This window comes from Falco biarmicus, chromosome 3 (assembly GCF_023638135.1).
Source record: "Falco biarmicus isolate bFalBia1 chromosome 3, bFalBia1.pri, whole genome shotgun sequence".
Lineage (NCBI taxonomy): Eukaryota > Metazoa > Chordata > Aves > Falconiformes > Falconidae > Falco > Falco biarmicus.
Genome location: NC_079290.1, coordinates 20,467,223 through 20,486,434, shown reverse-complemented (window position 1 = coordinate 20,486,434; position 19,212 = coordinate 20,467,223). Strand labels below are relative to the sequence as shown.

Below are 19,212 nucleotides of genomic sequence, written 5' to 3'. Positions count from 1 at the left end.
CCTCCTGCTTAAAATAGTTGCTTCTTTATAAATAAGACCACTGTTCAATATTTTCTTGAAAATTCAGTTTTATAATAATCTAAACAAATAGCATAACAGTTTATACATAAAATATTCATAAATCAATTGCATTATCATATGTATAAACTCACGTTTCATTTAATCAAACAATTCACTTTTGCACACACACTCTTTTAACCATATAAAAATGCTGAGTTATAGATGACCCAAACTGCAGGGATTTAAAGCCTCTTGTCAAAGTAGGCAAAACAACAACAAAAATATATATTCAAAGTTGGGGGCTTGGGGGTTTTTTTGTGGTTTGTGTGTTTGGTTTTTTGGGGTTTTTTTTTTTTTGTTTGGTTGGTTGTTTGGGTTTTTTTGCAACATGGTCTTTCCAGAAGACTGAAAAAAATCTTAAATAGATAGGCAGTTATTACTAACAACAAATGTTTAACATTAGACATTGCTGATGTAAGTGGGTGTGAACACCAGTGTATCTATTTGCTTCATGATTTTGGCAAAAAACTGAGCCTATGGAATCAAATCAAAGTAGCTTTGTTCCCATGCTGTGCATGCAGAATGCCTGTCCTCCATCCAGCTCCTTGGTGGTGAAGAAAGTTCAAGAGAATGTTTTCTGCCCAAATCTGAGGTGAAAGGGAATGTCATCTCAGCCATTTTTTTCCATTGGGAGTCATGGTGGATTGCCTCAACATGGCCAACCAGGGTTTCTCTCAGCATTTACGCAGATGTACTTTGTCAGACAGACTTTTTTTCAAAGTTGCTTTGAAATTTTTCGTTACTAAAAGCCCAAAGGACCAAGCAGTTTTAAGCTAGTGCTTTGCATGTCCTATTAAGTCCATAAAGTATATCATGCAGAGATATTAAGTTAGGGCCAGGGAATAGGGCAGAGTTAAAATTCCAATAGGCAGACATGTCTTTAATTTCTCATGTCCAATTTTCCCTATCTCTTTTTCCTTGCCTGGGTAGAAATTAAACAAACAGCAGGAAAATTATAGTTGAATATATAATACAATGCACATCCCTTAGCTCAGCTTTTTTTGGTTTGAACAGAAATACATTCACCAGAAACATGAATCCCATTTCAAATGCATGAATAGGCACCATCCACATTTAGAGATATCACAATGATGCACAAAACCACTCCAAATAATTGATTCTCATCTTTTGCTGCCATCTACCAACCTGTAGCAGGCAGAAGCCTGAGTGACAGACTTGGCGTCCACAAAAAGAAACGTCCAGAGGTGGCTGACAGTGTTCTATAACCAGGACATTGCTTGCTCTCCTACCATCCTTTCCAAGAAACGTATCAGTCTTCTGCACGTGCAGAAACCCACCCTGGACACTGCGTAAGTCTGGAGAAGGGGCAAGCTCTGTACGGAGAGCAAGTACCCTGCAACTGTTCCTCATGCAACTAGGAAGATCAAAGGCTCCTCTTTGAACTTCTCTAGCCTACTTGTTACTGCAATTTGAGTCAAAGAAGAAACTGAATTTCAATGAAGAGCCCAATATTATGGTGTCAGTTAGATGATTTTCATTACATACATATATAAATGTGTGTCCTTCACAAATACATCAAAGGAAGAAAAAAAAAGTCAAAATAGCCATAACACACAAGCAGTTTCTCTGATTCCATAGAAATCCAAGAACAACAGGGTCAAAACTTTGACGTATATCTTTATATGAGTTTCTGCTTGAATGTGAAGATTTTTCTTGAGCATTAGAATCTTTGAAGACTAGAGGAATGTATGTCAGCCCTTGAACAGTAAATTGTTAATGGCTTTTCTTGTACATCATAAAAATACTTAATTACAAATACTTGTATACAACTATATATAGCTAGCTGTATATTTACAAGCTATTTATTCCTAGCTGAAAGTACACAAATAGTGCCAATGTTTGTTTTAACTAAGAGGTTGCTCTTTTCAGTTCAGCCACCATTCTTCTTTTAAAAGGTTTAACCACCATCATGTTAAATACCTGAAAAACAGGTTTATCAGCAATTACAGTAGAAATTTAACATTTCCCTCTGTGCCCATAGAACAGAAAGAAGGATTCAAATGTCGCTGTTATGCCATGCAATATAAGTATCACTGCGCAAACACATGCTGATTTTTTACTGTCCAATGTTCAGAATTGTGATTGAAACATGTTTGACTTAAACTGCAGTCCAAAGAGGATATTTTTACATTGACACCATCAAGCATTACGTTTAATTTTCTAATTCATAAGGACTTTATGAGTGAAAGGAATACAGTTTTTTTAAAGCAACGGTTATTATAAGTATATTGGTTTTGCTTTCATCTTTGGAACACCATACCTGAAATATTGTTCAACCAGACGCTCAAAATGAAAGGCTATTAAAAAACATGCTTCCCTCCCACAAAATTAATGTGTTCGGTTCTTCCTGCTCTAAAGCTAGATCTTATACTAAAAAATTCCCCGTAAACCAAGGAAAATAACCCTTACCAAATGAATCTCCTCCCATTAACTATATACAAGTACCTAGGCAGGTGGAAAACATTATGTTTTACTTTATTGCTGTTTACCAGCTCAAACGGTAGACCCAAACTGATTAAAACAACGTATTAAAAAAAAAAAAAAAAGTTTATTTAGTTCAGCCTTCCCTTTCATTTTCCTGACACAACTCATCCTAAGATCACCCTTTGCTGGCAACACTTTAATAGCTTTTATCCTGCCAAATGCCATGCCAACTCATGTGCCAGGTATAGATCTAATGAGAATAAAAGTCTGCAGTATTCTGATCTTTCCTTTTATATTTGAAGGAAAACCTGTTTTTTCAGGATTTTGTGTCAAACTTTCTTCTAAATTGCCTAACCCCATTTTTTGCTATGTTTCTCAAACTATAAAAATTAATCCAAAGGAGAAAAAATTAAGATATTTAAATTGTGACATAATTTCATGCTCTCTTTGCTCCATAGCACAGAGAAAGAGAAGACAGTACTTAAAAGCACCAACTCAAGAGTAAATAAACAAATCAAGCTTACAGCCTGCGCACTACTAGTGAGTGCATTTCACTGTTCAAAATAGCATTAGCAAGGAAGACCTGCTCTTCCTAAGCAATTACATACAAGTTATCTCTTCAGCCTTCCACGTGCAGTTTACCAAGCCTGCCAATTCTGAAAGTCAATTTATGCACCAGAATTTTTTTGTCTTTATTTATCGTATTTTACTCCAAAAGAAAGGTTTATGTATTTTTGAGTGATGGCAGATTCACTCTTGTTATTAAAAATACTTTACACTACAAGCCCAGTTATTTAAAAGAGCTTCTCCGACCCAAACATTTTGTGCATTTATAGATCTGCTCAGATTACAAAATCCAGGGACTGTGGAGATCAGAGTCCTCAGTCAAACAGGGCTGCAGGGCTCCTGGAAGAAGGCTGTCCAATACCATTTGTAACATCTAATTTGCCCACATACTGATTCTGACTTAGAAGCAGAGTCAACGCATATTTACATTCAAATTTATCCAAAGTCAGACCCTACAGTTTCTGCCTAAAAACATTTTGTATGAAACAAAGATGGATAAAAGAGCGCTGCTCGAAGCACCTTTCTCAAAAGCAGATGCTGCTCCAACACACATCACGAGAGATTCTGCTCTAGAGTTTATGGTTTAACTAGAAAAAGACAAAGCAGGACCACTTGTGCTCTAGCTGCATTGGTCAAAGAACACAAGCAAGGCAAGGCTACAAGGAGAAGCGCTATCATTTATTAGACCAGCAGTGTGGAGCTCTGCCAGCTGTGTTTCAGACATGAAGAAATCTTCACACAGAATAAGGTGTGGAGTACAGCTGCTCAATGTTAACCATTATGTTAACCCAGTTAAGCAGTTCAAGAGAAAAGGGGGCTGATAGCTGTGAAGGGAGGTATAGGAAGAGCAAAGGAAAGAAGTAATAAGGTCACTGCCACCTAATAGGGACAGAGAGAGTGCGGTGGGTGGCTGTCACCCCTAGAACAACACAGAGTCAGCTGGGGCAGGAAACAAGAAAATGTGTCAGAAAACCATTGATGTGTCTGTGATCTGAGAGAAAGAGACTGGGAGGAAAGGAATGGAATCATTTCATGCATGAAGTTGAGAAGGAAATATTTGTTAAATCAAAACATAATGTCTTCTGCAAGCAAACTATAAAGGGGCAATGATATATTTAAGAACTACAAAAATAAAATTTTATGTCGCCTGCTATAGATACATATAGCTGAGAACTTAAATGACACAGCTCCAAAAGCTGTCCAAGTTATTGTCAAATCTTCCAGGCTGCTCTGGAAACAAGACTAACAGCATCATCTTCATCGTTTATGACAAGAAGCAGCAGGAGCAGCAATGCCCAGTAAGAATTTCTAAAGCATGTGGGGTTTTTTAACATGCTTGGGTTATATTTCTAAAACTGAGAAAATAAGAATCTTTTTCATATATTCCAAATTACTTCTCCAACATTAAACTGCCTATATAGGATTCAGAATCAATGACTAACATAAAAGCCAGTTTCAATTCTGGAAAGAACAGAAGAAGTGAGCCAGGCTTGTGAATGTGTCTTTATACGATGTCTTAAAATGTTGACAAATCTGGAAAGGACACATTTTGGTTTAGAAATACACTTTCTCAGATAGTCAGATAGTCATACTTACAGGTTTTTTTCCCAGCAAAGACTAAAAAAGGTAACAGCAATAAGCAGACACCCCATAAAACCACTGAAACCTCTGTTGTGTTGGGTTCCCATCTGTGTTACTGAGAATTTTAATACTAAGAAGAGATGAAAACAACAAACCAAAGGAAATGTGTGTATTTAAATAGAAACAAAACAAACAAGGAAAATATTGTAAGACATCTTCCCTTTTATGTTGACAAAAGACTGAATTGTATTTTTAATTGCATCAGAAATTCAGTCACATTCTAATTTATTAAGTCACTGTGGAAAACAAGAAATACGTATGGCAAATAAAATATTTTTTTTTAAAAAAAGCCCACGTTGTAATTTAGTTTAAAGCACAATTTAAAGGCCAACTTTGCACAACTTTGGCTTAGCCAAGACCTAAAACCTAATGCCACCCAGGAAGGGTTAAAACAGAGACACTACAGCAGCTATCATGCAAGTCATACACCCACGACTGATCAACACACAATGCCCACTTTGAATGAAAACTGTAGACATGGGAGACCTACCAAGACCCCCAGACTGTGCTAGAAGCATGGTCAGCTCGTGTCTTGCATTCCCCGAGTCGCAAGCTTGTGTCTTACATTTTCAGACCCAAACTTACTTGCTCCACGTGGCAAGATGCAAAATGTAACTGGTTGGCCTAATTATGACCCCCTGGGCATGGCAGAGTGTCATATAATGATGCCACGCGCAGGACTTGGAGGCTCTGCAGCTCCCAGGGTGCTCACATCCATTAACACAGCCTGATGTGTTAATATGCCACTAGAAGTGGTACCCAGCCCACACCTCAGCCCTTTCCTCATCACTCCCATGCATGTTGTCCTACATGTAGTCCCTCCTTCCCTGGTCTGGTCTGCCGGCACATGGCCACACCATGCTGCCTGACATCAGGGGCCATGTACAGGATCCCAGAAACGACAAGATCAGTTACAAGTACACACAACAGGGAGTTATTTCCCACCACTGGTCAGCAAAAGGATCAGAGTAGAGCCATAATACCTTCTGGTTCAACTAAACCCATATTCTCAGAATATATTGGGTTTTTAAGAGAAGCAATTCAGTACAGCCAGCTCACTGTGCCTTGTAGCAGCACAAACGAAGTCCAGACAAGGTACCTGAGGCTTGAGGAGAACCACATCTTCACTGACACTGAGCTAGTTCAAACCCACCTGAAGTCCAACAGACTGGATCCACTGACAGATCACTGACCCCTCGATCCAGCCACTGAACAGAGAGTGACAGTCCACTGACATCATGGAGGAAAGAGGAGAGAACAGAATTAAAGAAGGAGATGAGGACATCTGAGCGGCACCAGCTCAGGGCTCTGAGCACAAGGTGAACAGGGCTGGGTCAGCCCTTTCCAGGATGGACCAGGTAGGGGAAAGACTGGAGACTGGCAGAGAAGCCATGGAAGAGGCACAAGTCAAAAAGGTCCTATAAATTAGATTTACTATTTCCATTCTCCCACTTTCTGGAGAAAAGGGAAAGGAACAAATTCCACCTTCTACAAGGGCCTCCCTCCTATGCAGCAGTTGTCCACAGCCTCCAGTCTCTCTCATTTACAGTGTCTCTTCACCTTTTCACAACCACAAGGGCCAAGTCTAGCCTCTGGCTTCTTTTTGTTGCCTCCAATGACTGCTGTAAATTGCTTCCCTACCAAGGGACTGCCCTGGCAGTGCTTAAAGCCCGCTCTGCACAAGCAGAAACTTCTAACCCAGGGTCCTAAACCAACGTAGCACCACCACTTGTCCAAAGACCAATGAATGAAGAAAGAGGTTTTCATAGAATCCCAGAATCATTTAGGTTGGAAAAGACCTTTAGGATCATAGAGTACAACTGTTAACCCGACACTGCCAAATCCACCACTAAACCATCTTTTAGCTGGCATTCACGCAACACTGGGACTGACCCAATCCAGTACCTCCTGTACCAGTGCCACAAGCTTAGGTGTACTACAAACGGACTGCAAAGGGGCAGGAGAGAGAAATTATGAAAAATAATGAAACTGACCTGGAAAGTAAGAAGCTGTTAGAGGGAGTTAAATCCCTCTTTAAGGCTATAACCATCAACAGGAAAGGATAAAGTGCCCCCATCTCGCCTCCCCCCAAAACAAACACACATAAAAAAACCCCACCACTGAGAACTATCCTGATCAGGATAAAGACAGCATTGAAAGAAGCAAAGGTAAGTAAGGTGACACATTTCCCGTAAGAGTACTCTCTTTCAATGAGATATCGCACTCTGAAAGCGAGAATCATGACTGACAGATGCTGATGTTGATATAAATGGCAGTGGCACTATCAGCAAACTGTGAAGAACTGAAGTGTCAGGATGAGAAAGGAGAAGACAAAGGACTCGTCAGCACTGCCTCACATCTTTATAATTGCTATCAAAAATCCTGAAAGCCACAACTGGGACAGACAGGCCAACAATGCTTAAAATAAAATCACAATCAGGACCAGAAGCACAATCAATTTTAGGTTTTGACAGCCAAATCCAAATCAAAGAATGTAATGTTTTAAAATTCACTTTATCTAAAAACACTGCATTTTTAATCTTTCCAAACTAAAGATCCATTTGACTCAATGCAGAAGATGTCTTTCAGTCCAATAATTAAACATTTGCTTTTGGATATCTGCAGCAAAAATGCAGAGAGGGAAAGTTCTCTGTCAGGGTGAGGGTTCCTTCCCTGACAAAATCACTCAAAAATCAATTGTTTCATACTTTTTCACTGATGTGGTTTTGATTCCCCTTCTTTACTAGAGACAATTCAAAGCTGTCCAAGCCTGGGCTCTAACCATCACAATCTTACATCACAGATTACAGTCTTCACAAGTAAATACAAAGGCTCCTGCTTTTACAAAAGAACTCTGTACCCTGCATAGATCTGGAGAATGGACAGTTTCTGTTCACACAGCAGGTGCCCTAGTAGCATACCTTGTATAGCTATGAAGATAAAAGGTTCCTCCTCGAACTTCCCTAGCCTGCTTGTTACCACTATTGAGTCAAAGAAGAAACAGAATTCATTCCAGTTAACAGCCCTGTATTAACAGCAATGTAATTAACTAAACTTTATTATAATCACATGTCCTTTATTGCACTTAACCATGCACTACAGCAAGAATAAAAATTTGAAGCATTCACCCTCAAGTGGCACACATAACTTGCAGGTTAGCTCATCTTTTATCCTGTCTGAAGGACTAAGTACTACATCCACTGTGAAGAGGATTTACGGCATGAGTGTTCATCACAGAACAATCCGTTCAGTCTGGTAGTAGGCACAGGAGAGTGGCCCATCTTGGTGAAACCTGTAAGTTCAAATCCATTCAGGTACACACAGGAAAGCAAACAGGAATAGCTAAGACAGTGATGAAATTAGTTCCCCAGTTTTCCAACAGTTTATCCTGAACTCAGAAAAGCTGTCAGAGCAACTGAATTTCCGCTTTTGAGGACATTTAGTATTTGTCAAAAATATTTTCTCCAGGTCTAGATTAACATAAAAATAAAAAAATAACACACCCAAAACCTACCTACACTACAAATTTGACAGAAAAAGGAGTCTCCATTCCCACTTCTTGTGTTTAAACCAATTGTGGCACCTCTGCAAGTTGCATCTTGGGCAGTTACATCTACAATTGAACTAAACAAAGACTGCTTACCAGGAATTGCATTCAAATAAACACAAACCAGGTGTATAAGTAGGTTCACTGATTTTCTTGGAATTTCTCACACACTTAAAGATGGTCATATAGAAGAATTTAGCTAAAATGCAGCTTATAGCAGCAACAAAATCCACTGGCCAAGCTAGACTGGAAAGATGTTTAATTTGCATGAAAATATCAATAATACACTGAAATCTTGTTACTCTTTAATTACAGAACAATAAAGAGCAGAAAACAAGAGCTAAAAATGTAAAGATCTAAAGGACAGCATAAGGCTTTGATTTTATACTTGTGAATTCAGTAAGAGTTGAAGGAAGTTGGTCACACTATTTGTTTAGTGGATCACGGGAACGATTCTGACTCATAAGCACATATATTTGGTGATGCCTTATCTGCAATTTTTCAGTCACTTAATTGCATTCTTTCAAAAACAGCTTAATTAGTAATAAGAATCACAGAAAAGGCTGCCTTGAAATGAGAAGCACTAGATAGGACCATGACTATTTAAAATGTACCTGTTTCATATTCACATTATCCATACTAACATGGATATGAACAGAAATGTGTCAATTAAGAATTATTAAATTAAGAATTATTATGTGTAGCTTAATGGTAGAATTTTCTAAAACTTAAAAAACCAATTTATTTACTAGGAATACTACTATAATACAAATAGGTCTTTATTTAAGGGGGGGGGGGGGGGGGGGGGGAGGTTTTATAGAGCAGTACCCTCGTCTTTCCAGAGATTTCAGAACACTAGAAAATTTCACTAAATAGAAATTTTCAGAACACTAGAAAATTTCAGAACACTAGAAAATATAAATGTATATGTAAAATCGCAAGTCCTTCTCCTTTCAAATTATATTTTACATTATATTTAAAAGGAAAAAAAACCACCCAACCCTCCCCTATGCTTCTTAATATTCAGAATTTTCTAGTAAAAAGGTTATTCAATTTTTTTTTTATTCTTGGGATTTACTGGTGGAGTTACTCTGACATAAATCTGTCCAGCACAGACCACACTTCAATCTTTCCGTTTCTAATTACAGAATTCTGTCCAGAAGATATTTGACATGTCACAACCTAGGGTTTGAGAAGTAGCTGTTTTTTTAAATAGCTACTGTATGTCAGAGGTGAAGGGTACAGTCTATTTTTTGACCTTAAAGACACAGACAGCGAAATATTTATATATGAGAAGAGCTATAAAAAAACCCATTACTTCAGCGTTAGCAGGTAGCGAGGTTAATTCTGCCATTAGCTCAACAACAGTACATTTGTACAAGGAGAACATCTAACATCCTGAGAGGATCTTAATCCCTATTAAATAATGACAGGTTGCTTTCTTACAAGGTTTACTCCTTCCGAGTGAATCACATTTTTGGCACCTTTGTTTCCAGCAGATGTGCCAATTAAGAGGCTTGTACTGTGAGAAGTAGTATAACCTTTCCATGCCAACTTTCAGTCTTTACGGATAGGCTCATTCATATGCAGACGACAAGTACAGCAGCCAAGGCATTTTATACCCCAACAGCAATCAAAGTTTTCTAGATATCGCTGCCAGCTGACTCTTAACTATGTTCTCTTGAGCCAAATACATTTTGAGGAGAACAACTTTATAGGCCAAACATGTACATAAGTATGAATAAGAAAAGTCCTCTAAGTCTCAGCTGACAGGTCAACCTCTTGCTTCCCAATAAGACATTGCTTCCACTTCCAGCAAAGGCAGAAGAAAAAAGGCAAATGTTGATAGAGGAGGCAGATTAACCCAGCCATCTGATTCATGCAATAGCATTGCAATGCCTGTATAGAAGGCTGTAATGGATTTCTCAACTTAAATAAATAGCTGGAAGGCAGATAGACTACTTGTTTTTTTCAAAAACAAGCCGGGCACTTCTGACATCAATGTAATTTCTTGCTAATTATTTTTGAGAAATGAGTCTTCTCTCCTAATAAGGGAAGCCCTGTATTCTTTTATCATGCCTGTGAAGTCCTATATTCATAAAAAGAGCTTAAGCGCTACAATGTCCTTTTATCCCCTTTATTAAAGAAAGCAAAAAAGCTCAAACTGAGATTTGTCAAGGCCAGGCCCTCCTGGCTAGGAAGCAGCCTAAGTTAGCCAACAAGAAGACACAGAAAAAGCCAGAGCACAAGCCTCACATTCACATCAAGGCCATCCCAGGGCGATCTCTTCTCACTCACAGGAAGCATCTCTTCTTGTAGTGCTGCAAATACACTCAAAATCACAAGAAAGGTCAGAAGTTTGTCTTTGTTTTAAAAGGAAACAGAAGGATGTGGCAGCACCACCATCTCTGCTCAAAAACCTGAAGATTTGAAGCTATATTAAGCCCACATAGATTGGACACAGCAAACCATATTCAAGGCAAAGGGTGGGGGGAAGGAAGGCAGAGGTTAACACTGTTGCCATGCTCTAAACCTATCTCCTAGATCAGGCCATTCATGGGAAAATGGGACTTCCCCAGGAATATCCCAGCAGGCACCACAGGGATGCTAAGGAGGGCAAGAATGCCAGTCAGTGAAGATTTACATCTTCAGTTCCAGGTACCATTTATAAATCCAGCCCAAAATGTCCCAGCAACATCTTTCTGGGGAAGGCATCTGTGAGATGTCCCTACAAATGTGGAGTTGATCTGCAACAAAAATACTACGCCCACCTAACCTCAATATAAGGAACATGGGATGCAGAGAGATGAATGTGAAAGAAGGGCAGAGAAGCTAAATTAAGCATTGTGAGGAACAATATTAACCTGCTGTAATGTGTTGAGTACATACAAAATATATACTTTCTGGAGAGGTATCTGTGAAGGTATATCTAAATCAATGTGCTGGGGAAACAAACTGACCTTGAGTAAGAACTAGAAATATTTTAATTACATTTCTGAAAGGAACTCTGTTCCCTTTTCTTTCTTGGATCATTTGCTTGCAGTTTAAGATTACATGAAAAAATCACACTAATCCTTCAGTTTCTGTTGCAGAAAGACCAGTAGTGTCAGGCAGTGAACAGCAGGCACTTCTCAGGATTCCCTCCAGGGGCAAATTCATCTCACAAGCCAAAATTTAACTCTTGGTTAAGTAGCTGATGTTCTATACACAGCCCACTGCATAAAGACACATGTAACTTTAAGCATCTCAAATTCCCCATCAGGTCTGCCATGCTGTTCTGCTGCCCAGATCAGGGCTTTTGTCTCAACAGCAGCCTTTGGCAAGTGATATTTTTACACAATTAACACATTTAACTTTCTTCCTCCAGAGCTGGCATATTTTCTGAATAATAAAAAATGCAGGCAGGTCTAATAATACTTCAATCACATTAGTAAGGAAATCTTCATTTTTATGCAGCTTTTTATATCCATCCCACTATCAGTTGAATAAATGACTCCAGGTAAAACTCAAAATTGCATTGATTCATTTAAGCCCTTCCTAAGAAGCATTACATTTAAAAATAAACTATTTTTTTATCTATCCACAAACAGCAGGTAAAATTGCAAAGTTAATATGGAAAAGGAAACTTTAGAACCACAAATGACTTGTTAGTTTACACCACGTTACTGCAGTGTCTTACAGGTCAGTTGCCAAACTGAATTAGTCTGCTATATATTCTCCAATCCACAATGTTTATTCAAGGTTTTTATGATGGAAGCTTCTGAATTTGCCCAAGTTCAACACAATACATGTTCACAAGCAAAAGAAGCTGTTGAAAAAAATCAAGGATGGAGGATGTTTCAAAGGAACCTAGTCAACGCTGCTTTTTTTTTTTTTTTTTTTTGGCAGTCCCTCAAAAGCCTCGATTTTCTAATCTCCCAAACATCAGAATTCAGAGAAATGAACTGTTAAGGAATGTTACCAGACCTTTTACATAAAAACACAGCCAAACACAGGGAGCATGAGTAAATAGCTGATATAAAGAGCACCATCTACTGACAAGCAGCATTTTGACAGACCCAGAACAGTTTTGCAAGGCGCTCCATGTGGCTTCCAGATAATCCAGCTTCTAAGGAATTCAGCTTGCCCTTGGACATGTGTAGTACTTTTCACATCTTCTTTCTCACCTGCCCCGTCTCTTCTATGCCATTTAAGCTGTTCTCCTGCTCGTGGATCATGAGACAGCCCACTCACTCCAAGACGCAGCAGCAGCACCATTCTAGCAACTAGCCCCCAACCCCAACTTCCCGTTTCTCTCTGTCATTGAAGCTTCCCACACGGAGCTACTCGCCCCCTGTACATAGCTACTATACCACCATTTTAAACTAACATTTTAATACCAGCTGTTTGAGGACGTGTTTCCAAAACCTCCTTAGTCAACAAGGTTTTTCCACTGAAGTCAAACATTTTTGAACTGTCTCCAAACAAGCTGCAATCACCTTGTGATTACTGAAAGCTTCAAGGTTTACTTCATAAGATGAAATCTCTTTATATGTTCTCATGGAAGAGATTACATGGAGGTGGAGGTTTCTTCCTCACTTTTATCCTACTGCCGTTTTATTTCTTTGAACACAGTACTCTAACCTTTTATTATTTTACTACACAGAATTACTAGCCAATGCACATAAAGAAAACGCTGTGTCATGACAGACAAGAAAATATTACCAATATCCTCAAATGGTCCTGATGCTATGCTCTTGGCTAGTATAAACAGAAATAACATTTAGGAATGCTATTTAACATCTTGATCACTTTTAAACCCAGGCATAATACACAGTCAAAATGCACTGAGCTATTACGGCACATTGTTTGAAAGTACTTGCTAGCACTACTGCAATTAATTACTGTGTAAAATTCGTGTTGCAACACTGTAAGACCTAGATTATTTTTTAATGTATGTTTGGAGGGAATAAAAATAGTAAATTAGAATAACTTTTCTAACAAATTAGTCAAAACTCATTGGTCCCAAAGACCTTAACTAACAAACATAAAACCCATTTGCGACAATCTGGACAGTGAAAGTAGAAAATAAATATTCACACAAGGTTTTTGTTTTGTGTTGCTTCACTGATTAAAATATCAATAACACATCTAAAGCTCATCACTTACATTTTTGTATTTCATGCAGATTCCAAGGGTCAACGAAACTCAATTTACTGTTTTTATACAATAACCCTTGTAAATCTATCTAGACCAGGATTAAAAGAAAAACAACCGATACGAGCTTTGCCAAGGGAGAGGTTGTAGTCAACCTGTTTATACATGTAGCAGGTTAATACCCATTAATAAAATTATGAGAGGAACTTTCTAATAGGTGGGGAAGTTTCAAGTTCTACCTTGTTTTATAGCTCTAGTTGCTTGTGTCAGCACAGCAGTTTCATTCTTCTACTGTATTTGCATGCAGCAGCAACAATTTTCTGTTTTTACCTCTTCCTCAATTCTAAGATTTATATAGTGGGATATTCTGACTCATCCTAGAAATTATTTTTTCTTTACACTACATTTCATCCTCTGCAGTCAAATTCCCTTTTGCTTCACGTACTCTATTTACCTGATCTCCATCATCCACCTAACTATCCCTGCAGCCCATGCCTTCCTCAGCTTTTTCTTTCGATCCTTTGAGCTCAGCCATATATCCCAGGCTACAAGATGGATAATTTCACTGCTCCCCACTCAATTGTTCATGTAATTATAGCAATGGATACTGAGGGTTCCCACACTTCTCTGAACAAAAAATGTTTGCAATCTCCTGTTTCACCGTAAATTCACCCAGTTCTCCTCTCTTACACATGAGGAGAAACTGAAGCATCAGGTAAAGCTGAAGTGGTGTAAAATCAAAACACATTTGCTTAAGGTAACTACTCCTTTAGATTCATATCTCCTGCTCCTTCTCCTAATCCGATTCATTCTCCCCTTAGCTCTACTTAAGATTGCACTTCCACAGAGCTTTCTCTCAGCAGCAAAAGCAGCAAAACAATACTCTTAACTACTGCCAGCATGGCAAAATTATTAAAATAAGCCAAATTAACAAGGAAATGCTGCCAAAGGGGACAGTTCTCACTAGTTGCTCTTGACCAACTGATACAGAGTAGTCTATCACTAATAAAAGCCAGAATGAGATAATTCAGGTGGACAATAAATTGATCATCAACTCATTGAAGTCAAAGAACTGAACAGTCAACTCAATACAGTGAGAGAAAGTAGGGGTTGGGGACTGAAATGTGCTGGAGGAAATACAGCACTACATGGAGTGTTCCATCATCAGCTCAGTTCAGCTAGGACACACTTGCACTTCCACTCCATCCTGCTCCCTCTCCAACCTAGTAGAGGTCTTTGTAAGATCTTGAAGGGAACCAGGTGTGTCAAAAAAAAAAAAAAAAAAAGGGGGGGGGGTGGAGGGTGGCGGGGACAGGACAACCCACAAACCCAGAACAAAAACCTAACCGTGGGAGAAAGAAGGTGATGAACATGCAAGAAAAAGTAACAATTTCTTTCATCAACAATGACCTGGTTTTCTTTGCCATCATTGTGCCATGTATAGAGGAACTAATTTAATTTTCGAGTTCAGTTTCATCTGTTCAGCTTATTTTGTGTGTTTAGACTCCCTTGCAATTTGCATAAAATATTTTACAGCACAACAATAGTATGCACTCTGGTGTGGTTTTTTTCCCCCAAATGTCAGGCCTGTCCATGTAACCTGACTACATTCTACAGTATTATTTTTGGAATTAAAAGCTGGGATGATTTCCTTTCCAATTATTCTTCTGTTTGGCTTTTATCAGCACTTTTGTTGGAACCTGGAAACCAGGATGGTGAGGGAGAAGTCAACAGGGGAAAAAAAATAAATTACTAAATTCAAACAGTTTATCCTTTATACTGTTCTCCTCCCCGAAAAAAGGCAGAAGGGGCAATATGCAGTAATGGACACATACAGCTAATTGAATTTAATCTGAATTTGAGAGTTTAAGCAACATGTTAAACACTTACCTGATCTGAGCATTTAATTTTGCAATGTTTTTTTTTTCTGCCCTTCAAAAATACTGTTTAAAAATTAAACCCTTCCAATACTAAATTATTTCAACAGAGAGTAAGGGAACACAAAACAACAACTATTGAAAACAAAGCTGATAATTATTCAGGCAAAAAAAACCTTCTTTAAAACAATCTGCTACTAGTTACTATGCACAATTATCTATAGTTTGTAAGCCATAAAGTAGCCATCCCTACAAAGAAAGAAAACATTAGAGCCAGTTTAATGAGCATGAATCTTAAACAGTTCAGATTCTTATTCTACAGGTCAATAATAAAGATTTCAGGAAAGCTTAGTACACGGAATAACACACTCAGTTTTCCTCATCAACGTCACAAATCACCGCCTAATGCTGAAATGTTGACAATTAAGCTATTTGTTCTTTAGGACAAACCTGAAAAAAAGGCAAAAATTCTGAGTCATCAAGAGAGAAGTAAGTTTGAGACAGTCTTATATCTGAAGGAGAACATATGTCTGTGATAGGAAAACTTTTTCTGTAGATAGACTATTTAATCAGCAAAGATATTATTTAAAAACATGTCTTCAAAACTATACACAAGCTTTATTTAGATAAAAGACTGTGTTATCAGAATGGGTATGCTGAAGTTCAGTCACATCTACCTTTCCACAATGAAAATACATTCACAAAATCCTTCTGCAATCTAAAGTGTACTGCTAAGACGGAAAGCAATCAGCCTTGAATGAAAGATAAATTAACAGCAGTTCTAAAACCATTAGATACAGACTCTATTGTCATGCTTTTGTTTAAGGCAAGGAAAAAAGGCAAAAAAAAAGTAGAGGGTGTCTAGGTCAGCAAAGTCATCAGTGGTTGATGGATGCACTTACAGACATTAAAGAAAAAAGGAAAATAGGCAGAACATAATACCCACTTATGAGATTCTCTACCTTAAAGGATAGAAAAAAGGCCTCAAGATAGGCAGTAACTCCACCTTGTTCAGATCTGAAGGTTTTCTATTTTTAGATATACATTTCAAGGACACATTTAACCCTAGAAGTGCAGTTTGATGCATCATCACAATATTCATTCCTAAACATTGGTAAAATTAGAAATACTCATTCTACCAAGTACATCTTCTGAGAACAGCCTCTACCAGTAACAGCTACAACCTCTGGGTGAGGAACTGGGAGGTAAGGGAGACTGAGCAATTGATGCCCCAGAACATGTCGATGACTGCTAGCAGTTGTGTGGTGACCTCCAGGTAGGCAGGAAATGCAATGTTTATGTTGTAAGAAATGTCCAATATAACAGCTTCCTATAACCCAAGACAATGGCCTTGCTCCTTCTCCCTAAAGGCCCAGGCTGCACACTCTAGGTGCTTCTACTGTTGCAGCTCTTGAGGTTGCAAGAAGGGTCACATCTGTGAGCTGCTGTGGGATGCAAGATAGGCACAGCTGCCTCCTGAAACCCATGTTGAGCTCCTCCTGCTGTACACACACATGGGAAGCTGATTCTGCTGGTTATTAAATCTGAATCGGGTATAGGTAGGTTTTAGTAGCACTGCACCACAGGGACAAGGATCAGCATCTCCCATTTCAGGCAACAGTTTGCAAAGCAAGATTGAATACTACATCAGTCTTAACTGGTTGTAGCCAATTCCGACTCTAATGAACTCATTGATCTCCATAGGGGTGTAGATGAAGAGAAAAGATACAGGCTCCAGGGGTAACAAGATCAGTTTGGCAAGTGAGGTGAAAACGGAACCAGTGGGCACAAAATGGCTATTTGTCAGTCTGTAGGGGCCAGCAGACTGAAGATGACAGCTGGTATACTTAGAGAATAACAAAGTATCACAAGTTTGCATGAACGTAATGAGAGACAGTGCAAAAGTTGAAATAAGTAAATAGCTTAAAAAACAGAAGATAATATTTTCTCTTCTTGAACTGTGGATTTGTTGAAGGAATTGGATTCATGTTTCCTAATCTCTTAAAGGGAAATTACTTGTGATGCTTGATACCACTGCCACCAACAGCATTTGTCTTTCCCAAGTGCTAAAAGCCTCAGCTTCACATTAACATCGACATCTCCTAAATTCAAAGAAACATACTGTTGTACTGCTTCTTTCCTCCCTCCCTCTGCTCTCCCATTGCAAACTTACAACATTTCTTCTGGTTTAAGAGCCCGTCATACTTGGGTATCATTCTTAGTTTTGAACCAACCCTGCAAATGTCCAGAGTGGTTAATGACAATATAAAAGCACCCCATCAACATAACTAGAAACACAGAATTACTAGAAGTAGGACACAGGCACTTAAAGCTATCCCCAGGCTGACTCGCTGTAACCAAGTTTCACTTAATGGCATTGCAGCCAAGGAAACCCCATGCTACTTAGAAATCAGTTTGCCAAAAAAATTAAAGAGAGAAAGGGAAGAATTCTTTCTCATTAAACATGACCTTCTCCTTACCCCACTGGTAATACACAGCATCATAGAAAATGTCTGCTTTAAATATTTGGGAGTCGTTTCCCTGCTCCCTGCAGTGGCGCATCAGCCACACAGTAATCTGTAGCTGACTGCAGAAAACAGATAAAACAGAAACACGTCTGACTGAAGTCCATATGCAGAAACAGCTAAATTGAACCAGTATTTACAAAGTGTGAAATGAAAGCATACTGAGAAGCATCCGTGATTTCAGAGGTCATTATTGTTGGCATTTCTGCAGTGCCTAGAGGCCCCAAATGAGACAAGCTATCCCTTCATGCCAAACACCACAGACACTCTAGTCCTCATCCACCAAATACTTCCAATCAAAATCAGAAGCAAGACACAGACAAAGCACCAGCAGAGGCCTTCACCACTACCCACCATGGAAAACAGCTGGAGAATCTGTCCCATGAAATGGAACAGGCAGCAAACATGCTGCTGTATTTGTTATTCTCAGGCAGCCTGACCAAGCCAATGTTTTCCAGTTTTCAGGGACACATTGCAGAGCTTTTGGGCAATCAATTTTACAAACAGACACAAGCAAAAGACAAAATTTTGGTAGCAAGTTTACTGCAAATCTCAGTTTTCTACTGATACAACAGTTTTAACTGATCCTAATTATTGTCACACTTTTACAGCTGGAAAAGCTGAGCCACAGAGCAAGAACTTCACTTCCAGTGAAAAGCAACAGGCTTCTGAGGTCCAGGACCAATTAAAAGAAAATGGAAAAAATGAAACATGCACACACACCCCAATAATTTCCTTTTAATCCAAAAGACTTGTTTTCAGATTAAGCAGTATTTGCTTGCCAGAAGATCATCTTGAACATAACCGCATACATGGGACTAGTCTATCCTAAGTGTTCAAAGTATGATTTTTGAGGTAAATGCAGCTTCTGAAATACAGTCTCCTAACACACCTCTATCAGACATTAATAACCATTTCAACACCAAACATAGCGAGGCTGGTTAGCTAGCAAGCCAGAGGACAGAACTGAGTTTGAGATCTGAATACCTAACCTCAATTGTCAATGCAGCCCCCAAAGCGCAGACAAATTGAGCTGAACTGTGCTCACACCTCAGAGGGAGCCTGATCCCTCTCTAGACTCCCCTCAGCATGCTGACTAGACCTCCAACAAATGTTCACGGCAGTTTAGATGCCCAGCTTACATCTAGACAATTTAAGCTGCCCTCATCAGCATGCTCAATTCCACCCAGGGTAACTGAGCAGAAGACAGACTCCGCTGTGCCCTGTGCCCCAGCCACCCTCTCCAAACTCTCCTAACGAAATCCCTTCCCTCCTTAGTGCACCGCTGCACTGAGGGAAAGCTTGATAGGCTGATATCACAAGAAATGTCCTTCAGACCTTATCAAGGCTATTCCAGTCCCACACCCCTTTTGCGATTGTAACACATTTCACTCCCAGCACTCAGCAATTACAC

General features: G+C 39.0%; 1 protein-coding gene across 5 annotated transcripts in view; it reads right to left on the bottom strand.

Moving 5' to 3' along the window:
* Positions 1–19,212, bottom strand: part of SAMD12 (sterile alpha motif domain containing 12) — a 178,758-nt gene that overhangs the window by 132,468 nt on the left and 27,078 nt on the right. The window lies entirely within an intron of this gene.